This window comes from Terrapene carolina, unplaced genomic scaffold (genome assembly GCF_002925995.2).
Source record: "Terrapene carolina triunguis isolate 2854851 unplaced genomic scaffold, T_m_triunguis-2.0 Scaffold141, whole genome shotgun sequence".
Lineage (NCBI taxonomy): Eukaryota > Metazoa > Chordata > Testudines > Emydidae > Terrapene > Terrapene triunguis.
Genome location: NW_020664492.1, coordinates 6599886 through 6607778, shown reverse-complemented (window position 1 = coordinate 6607778; position 7893 = coordinate 6599886). Strand labels below are relative to the sequence as shown.

The 7893-nt window shown below is 45.8% G+C and overlaps 2 non-coding genes across 2 annotated transcripts; both read left to right on the top strand.

Moving 5' to 3' along the window:
• The first annotated feature begins 213 nt into the window (after positions 1–213).
• On the top strand, positions 214–287 carry TRNAN-GUU. The gene has a single exon. It is a non-coding gene; the product is annotated as a tRNA-Asn (tRNA).
• Positions 288–979: 692 nt separating this feature from the next.
• On the top strand, positions 980–1052 carry TRNAV-AAC. The gene has a single exon. It is a non-coding gene; the product is annotated as a tRNA-Val (tRNA).
• Positions 1053–7893: the final 6841 nt, after the last annotated feature.

Sequence of the window (7893 nt, the reverse complement as noted above, 5' to 3'; positions counted from 1 at the left end):
CCCCTGTCGCCATGGCGCCGCCTGCTTCTCCCATCCCTGGGGCACCCCCCTCACCCCAGTCCCGTGCAACCGCACAGCAGCCCCCCGGCTCCCTGCTCCCAGCCGCCTCCAGCCCCGCCAGCTCCCGCCAGCGCTCAGGGTCCGGGGCTCGCGCTCACCGCCCAGCCGGGGGCGCGCCTCATTACCCATCACGCAAGATGTTTTCCCGCCTCGGTCTCTGTGGCGCAATCGGTTAGCGCGTTCGGCTGTTAACCGAAAGGTTGGTGGTTCGAGCCCACCCAGGGACGGGGGTGGGAGTGTTTTATTCTCGAGGGGCGGGGGGGACTGCTACCACCCAGCACGGGAAGAGGGAAGCAGGTGCTGCTGATTGCACTGGGGGCGGCTCGCTCTGCTCCCGGCCTGGCACTTTTTATTATAGAGGCTGGGCCGGGGTTGGAGCCGGGCGGGGGACGGGGTTGGAGCCGGGCGGGGGACGGGCTGGGAGCGCAGACCAGACATTGCCCCGCTGCCGGCGCCTGTCTCCTGCTGGCCGGAGGGGCGCTGCGCTGCGCTCCCCGCCCGGAGCTAGCTGGGGGGGGGGAGCAATGCGCACCCGGGGCTGGCACCCGCAGAGCGCCCTCTGCCCCCGCTTTCCTTCGCGCGCGCACTGACGGGGGGGAGTGTCCTGTCGCTAGCGAGCCTGCCCGAGCCGGGCCGCTGTGTCCTGTGCGTGCCGCGCTGTGCCAGCCTGGGGCGGGGGCGGTCGCTTTGTGAGCAGGAAGGCCACAGATTTAGACACTGCATTAAGTAGCGTCTGTAGCTGGAGACCATATTCCTGTGCCTTCGACAAACGTTGTGGCAAAAAAATAGAAGCCCCGTGACACCAAGTAGTTTCTGCATCTGGCAGTGCACAAACCTACACACCAAAGTATTGATAATACACAACCACGCGTCTATATAAAGTATAACAGAGACCATGGGAGGGCTGTAACTAAGCTGGGTTTCCGTAGTGTAGTGGTTATCACGTTCGCCTAACACGCGAAAGGTCCCCGGTTCGAAACCGGGCGGAAACAAGTCACTGTCCCTTTTTCTGACTCCTCTCCTGCATTTTTAGTCTTAGAACATTGAAATTCTACTTTGAATTGTATCAATGACAGGGCCGGCTCCAGGCACCAGCTTAACAAGCAGGTGCTTAGGGCAGACAACGGAGAGGGGCAGCATGTGCGGCAATGCGGGGGTGGCAGGTCCCTCACTCCCTCTAGGAGCAAAGGACCTGCCGCTGAACTGCTGCCACCAATCGCGGCTTTTTTTTTTTTTTTTTTTGCGCTTGGGGCGGCAGAAATGCTGGAGCCGGCCCTGATCAATGATGAGCTAAATAACATGGAAGCGCTCTCTAAATTATAGTCCTGGGTTCCTTACCCTTTCAGCTGCTATGATAAATTAACATTTTTGTTAGGGGCGGGGGGGGGAGTTTTCTTAAAGCCTTTAATAGGGACTAAATTCTATCTACTACTCTGAAATAATCTTAACATGGCCTATAGAGTGCAATCCTTCGTTCTGGATTTGTCATTCCACAAGCTGTCACACAAAAACCAGGCGGTGTTAACCCAATTTTAAAAAGAATGAAGTTGAGTTATTTAGTAGAAATTGTAGGGTTTTTCCAAATGGCATCAAACAGCAAAGAGACTTTAGCACAAAACTGACCGGAGGTGCACCAAGTTTTCCCATTGCCCAGGGCCCAGTCTGGTAGAGGATCAGCCCATAACAGTGGCATAGGCCACTCACCGTTTATAAGCATCGAGTTTCTTTGTTGTTACTTGGACAATCACTGATTTCATTTAAGTAAAATGTTGAAATGCAGCAAAGTGTGTTATATATCAGTTGCACAACTGGCTTTGCTGGAATCCAAAACATGTAACTTTCCCCATATACGACCATTGTTAAACTAGGACAAAAAACTGTTCTTTTTAATTACTTTGTTAAAAGTCGTTTTAAAAAGAGCTGCAATTGAAATGGCTCTAGTACGGGTGTCCTCTTTAAAAAGACAAAAGCAAATACCAGCTCTACAGTCAGATGATGGTGCTTGGCATAATTTTCTCCAGTTGATTAATCTCTGCAGTGGAGGAAATGCTGTTTAGCTACACCCCAGGAGCCCAGTATAATGGAATTACCTGACCAGATAATGGCTCTTGTATATTTTGAATTTGCCTACCTCCAGGCTATGAACTTTCACTTAAAAAATTAAATCTTTGCTCTTATCATTAGGAAGATAACACGCACAAGGAGAAATTAGTGTAAACTTAAGTAGCGATGTCCGCCTGACTCAGCAGACATTTTGGAATAATAGCCTTCAGAGAGAGAAACTGTCTCCCTAGTAGCAATTGTGTTTTTACTCTGAAGCCTAATGTCAGCATTGACCATTTTATGGCAATTATTTCAGCAGATTCCCAGCCAATTAACTTAATTCCGGCTGGGTGTAGTGGAAGATACTGGAACTGAGGACAAAGGGAAAGATTGTTGCTACTGTATTACAGTTTACTGGGGGGCAGGGCCGGCGCGTCCACTAGGTGACCCTTGATACCAGAAACCTCTGTGTTCTTCGGGAACCAGAGTGCAGTATCCAGCCTGACTCATGAAAGACACCCCTCCTCCCCCCAGCCTCTGCTTAAACCAAAACCCATTAGAGGGGGGAAAAACTTGCAGAGAGCAGTGAAGGGCGTTGGGAGACACACCTAGACCCCTCTAGCATACAGAATGGAGAGCAAAGACAACTCCCCTAGCCTCATATGCATGAAAGATGGGACAGGGAGACATCTCAATTTACATACAGAATGGAGAACAGAGAACCGCACTGAACTCTGGGACCAGAAAAAGCAGGGAAGCACTGCATCCTGGGAATCTCTGCTCCAGATGCTAATGAACCTACACCTGCACACACCCAGCTCAGCAGTTATCAGACCAAGTCTAGTAAGGAATCCTTAATTGATATCCAAATACTGAAGCAGCCTAGTTGCATTGTGAGCTCCCTGGAAGAAAACACCACCCCTAGCCAAGAGTGATCAGCTCCTATTGTCTAGCCTAAAGAAAACCCTTGAGTCATCAGCTTACCTATAAACAAATCTAATGTTCTCCCTTGAACAACTGTATTTTCTCTACAAAATCCCTACTCACCCTCTAGTCAGGGTTCTGATGCTTAGATCCAAACTATGCATCAGTTCCACTGGAACTCCATCTTCTCCTGCCTGATCGTGCTGGGGGGTCTGCCTGTCTCCAGCATTCAGGACCCTCCGCTACCACCATCATCTGGGAACCCTGACCAGTTCAAGCCTCATGGAGTGGGTGAGATCCCCCCTTTTTCTCTCTCTCTGTTTTCCTTTCTACCTTAGGTATTAACCTTTAATCATGTATGTTATGTTGGTTTAGTCCTCCTTGTGTAGTTATCACTATTATTCAATAAATAACTTTTATGGTTAACTTGGTTGCTCCTCTCTCTCTTGCTGAACTTTACTCGTTTGTGTTTTAGCTTCCCCCATTCACTTTACAGCAACGCTTCTTTTACCTAAGCTAAAGATCCCTGCAGCGCCCAAAATACTGTGGGGTTTGCTCATCAAGTAGGTTACTGCCAGTACAATTGTGATGTGAGAGTGGGGATAGGGACATGCTGAATCTGGGACGCATAAGGGTAACAGCTTGAAAGTGCTGCTTGACCCAGTCCATGGAGCCCAGGGGCATATAAGGAGAGGCAGCTTGAAAGTGCTGCTTCATCCATCCCAATGAGTCCAGAGACATATAAGGGGTCAGCTTGACAGTGCTGATTGACCCGGTCCGTTCAGACTTGTTCTGTTAATCTATGTGTGGGTGTGTTCATACGGTTTTGGGGCTGGAGAAACCCAGCCCTAGGGAAACTAGGTCCTGCAGGATAGCTTCATTGGGAGGGGACTTGCACAAGGAAGAAGTAGCGCTCCATATGAAAAACACAAGTGACACAAGCAGTACACAGATAGGATTACAGAATCCCCTTCCCCAGAAGAGTAACCCGAATAAATGAGCATACCCCAGAGTAATGGGCAAATCTGGTAACACCCTAGGTGGTTGCCTAGGGTGGTAGGGTTTGGGGGGCGGCGTTTAGAGAAACTACACCTTATTTACTAATAAGACACCCTATTTACTAACCACTCCAGGTGTGGTTAGTGGCATTTTTCTCACCAGTGCAATTCACAGACAGATGAACACTGCACCAGATGTATTCATGCTGCTTTAAATGTAAAGTCATTGGTGCTTGTTTTTTCCTTATCCCGACACATTAGTAAAGACACACAAAACCAAGGAGAAGCTCAGACCCTTGGCAAGAACTGACTTTTGGTTAAAAGAGAGAAACAGCCCCTGCACGGAGTGCTACTTTGATGTACATAGCCATATTTGTTACAGAAACAGTTTGACACAGAGTCCGTTCAAGGTTGCTGGCCTGATTTTTCAAAGGCTGCATGGAACTGGCCCAAGCGATCCAAGACCATCTCTCTTTTTGTAGCCATGTCCTGTGATGAGAGTTACATTCCACTGTAACTACAGGGACTATGGGGAGGCTTGAAATAGCAGGAGACAGATTTAACTCTGGCAGCTGAAATATGAATGACCATTAATGTCACAGCATAACTCACCATCACTCAGGCTTTTGCACAACAGTACCCTCATGGTCATTCTTATATGTCCAAAACCAACCACATCAGCCTTTTAAGAGTGCAGAAAGAGAAAGATCATTATGGCCTTTTACTTGGGGGAGAGGCCATGAGAAACTGGATGGATAGATAGAAATGGAGTACCAAGGGATAACTGCAGAAAAAAGGTCCGGCTTTTCTCATTAAAAATGACTAAATTCATAAGAACAACAATGATGAAATCAAATCCTCACTTCTGCTTTAAGGGCTTGACTACACACAAAATTGTACTGCTTTAACTGTACTTGGATAGTTAAAGTGGTACAACCCCCTATTATGGATGCAGTTATACTGGTGTAATACTGCTTAGAGCAGTATAGCCTATTCTAAAAAGGAAGGGAAAGGAAATAAGTTATACTGGTGACAAAACACACCCATGTTCACACCTTACACACTATTGTAATAATCTTTGTACAAGGTATGCCTTATAAGTTAACATGTGAAAACTCAATTTGCTGGTCAGTACTGTCCTGGTAAAGTATGTGTGGCAACATAATATGTGGCATTTAAGATTCCCTCATATGATGTTAACACACATTCCAAGCCCCATAGCCCAGCCCAGGCAGAAATCCAGTCTTGTCCTAAACAATGGAAGCAATGTGTGCTTGCCTTAATTTGCATGTAAGCACTAAACAGAGTTATTACGCAGGGAGATAAAACAAAAGAAGTTCAAACAAGTGAGGGGAAAAAAACAACAACCCAGCACGGAATATCTTTCCACATAGACTGTCTCCTGGATCTCAGCTGGTAATGTGTTTTCAAGAGGGGGCTATAAAACTAGAACTATAAAAAGGAGGGACAAACACCCCACAGTACCCCTCTCTCTCTACCCCTGCCCACCTCATTCTCTGCACCTGAAGAGACAAAGGAAGCAGCTCTTGGACTCTGGGGAATGAGTCCTGGCCTAAAGAGTTTGGTCAGTAAGACTGCTGAAAGCACGTGGAGAGAAAACATTACTTTGAATCTAATATTGCTGAGTTAGGCACCAGTAAGCATTTTCATCTTTATTTTTCTTGTGACCATTTCTAATTTTTATGCTGCATTGCTTGTATTCACTTAAAGTCTCTCTCAAAACAATAAAACTAGTTTATTAACTGTATCTAATCCAGTATGTTCAAGTTGAAGTGTGTGGGTAACTCCATTTGGAGTAACAAATTGTGTGCATATTATTCCCTGAAATGAATAAGACTCAATCTATTTGTGCTGTCCAGGTGAGGGCTGGATAATGCAGGACGTAGGTTTATGGGGGAAAATTTGGGATAGGAGCATGTTGGTGTAAGCTGTGGGAGTGTTTAAGGCTGGTAAGAGGCAAGGTGTGTCTGGCTGGCTGCAGCACACAGACATAGCTGAGCGTAACTTACATGCTGGAGGCTGTTTGTGAGCAGTCCAGTTTGGAGGCTGCAGCAGCAAGGCATTGTAAAGGGCACCCCAGGTTACATGGCAGGGGTGACCCAGCTACTCATTGGTCTGGATTGCACCCTGGTATGTTGCTTCTCGGCTCTTTGAGCTGTGGCCAAGTGAAAAATTCTCTAAGGCAACTTTATATCAGTATAACTGTCCACAATGTAATTATTTTGGTGAGGGATGTGATTATTTTTTTAAAAGAAATTACACCACTATAAAAAGTGTACAGACCAGACATTGGTTTTTGTAATTTCAGTGTACTGTGTTCATTCCTTTTCCTTTTTACAGTGGAATTGTAGGGATATAAAAGAAGGTACTAACAGTGACCCCCCCCAAGTGACAGTGACCCCCTCATAATTTGTCCCCCACACTTTAAAATCCAACAGTTTCACCAAGTACAAAAATCTCTTGGGTCTTCTGTTAAAACTTGTAAGCTACTGTCTGTAGAAACCATTGATTGTATCTATCCTATGAAAGATACTTTATTACTATGTAAAACTTACAAACAAGTTAATTGCCTTTGCTCTTGAAGTAATTGATACAATGTAAACAAACACTATAAGCCGTTAAGTGACTTTCACTTCATTCAACAGCTCCTAGGACAGACCCCCACCCTCTGTGATTAAAGGGCCAGGAGTCTCAAATGAATTAGCACACACCCTGAAAGTGGTGGAGACAGTAAATTAAAATATGGTTAAGATATGGAATGTATGCTGATGAATGCTTGATATACATGGATGGTTAGGGAGGTGCCAGCTTAGAAAGGGAGTATCCATCGGCCGAAGAATGTGTCAAGTAGGACCACCAGACAACCCCCCTGAGGGTAAACTGGGATCCACCCCATCATGTGGAAGGATGAGAAACACAAACTTTGGACAGTGTGGAGCCACCAGGAATGTGCTACTTTGGACAGAAATGTGCCATCTGCTGATTGAGTCAGCAACAGCAGGATGAAACAGTTCCCATAGACTAACATAGGAATTAATTCCTATAAGAATGGACTCTAAAGACTGATGACTGAGTCTCTGGTTCTGCTGCCAGCCTCCAGGAGCATCAGGTGCATCTGACACAGACTCAGCTCCATCCTCATGACCAAGATACCTGGCCAGTAACTTGGCATGAGCAACTTCTAGGCTGGTAACTATAACACCTATACAGAACTTGAATGGATGATTATGTGAATGAACCTCTCTCTATATGTGTGTATAAGAAATAAGTAGTCAAACAACGTTGTTTACTTTTATCTTTTGCTTTATCATTATATTTACAATAAATGTGGCATCTTTGCCTTATCCCTCTTAATAAGATCCTGCTGGTTTTTATTCTATTAGTATAACAGAATAAGCAATATCTCTAGATCTAAAAGAAAAGGCAGTCAGAGAGAATGGTCTGAAACCATTCAAACAAAACTGTCTGTGTTTTAGTACAGCCAAATGCAAAGTTATATATGTAGGAACAAGGAAAGCAGGCCCTTCCTGCTCACCGGGAAACATGAAAAGGATTTAGGGGTCATAGTAGACAAGGAACTCAATGTAAGCTGCCACTGTAATGCAAGAAGTGCTACTGCAATGCTAGGATGTATAAATAGGAGTAGTGAGGTGTAGGAGTACGAGGTGATTCTACCTCTGTATATAGCTGTGGAAGCAGAAAAAGAACTGTCAGAAAAAAACTGCAATGCATGACAGTTTGTTAGCAAGAGTCAGGCTAACTGTAGCCCTGATAACGCGAGATTTGTAGAAGCAAGGATTGTGTGAGGCGGGTGAGAAAGAACTGTGTGAGAAGTTATTGCGACCTT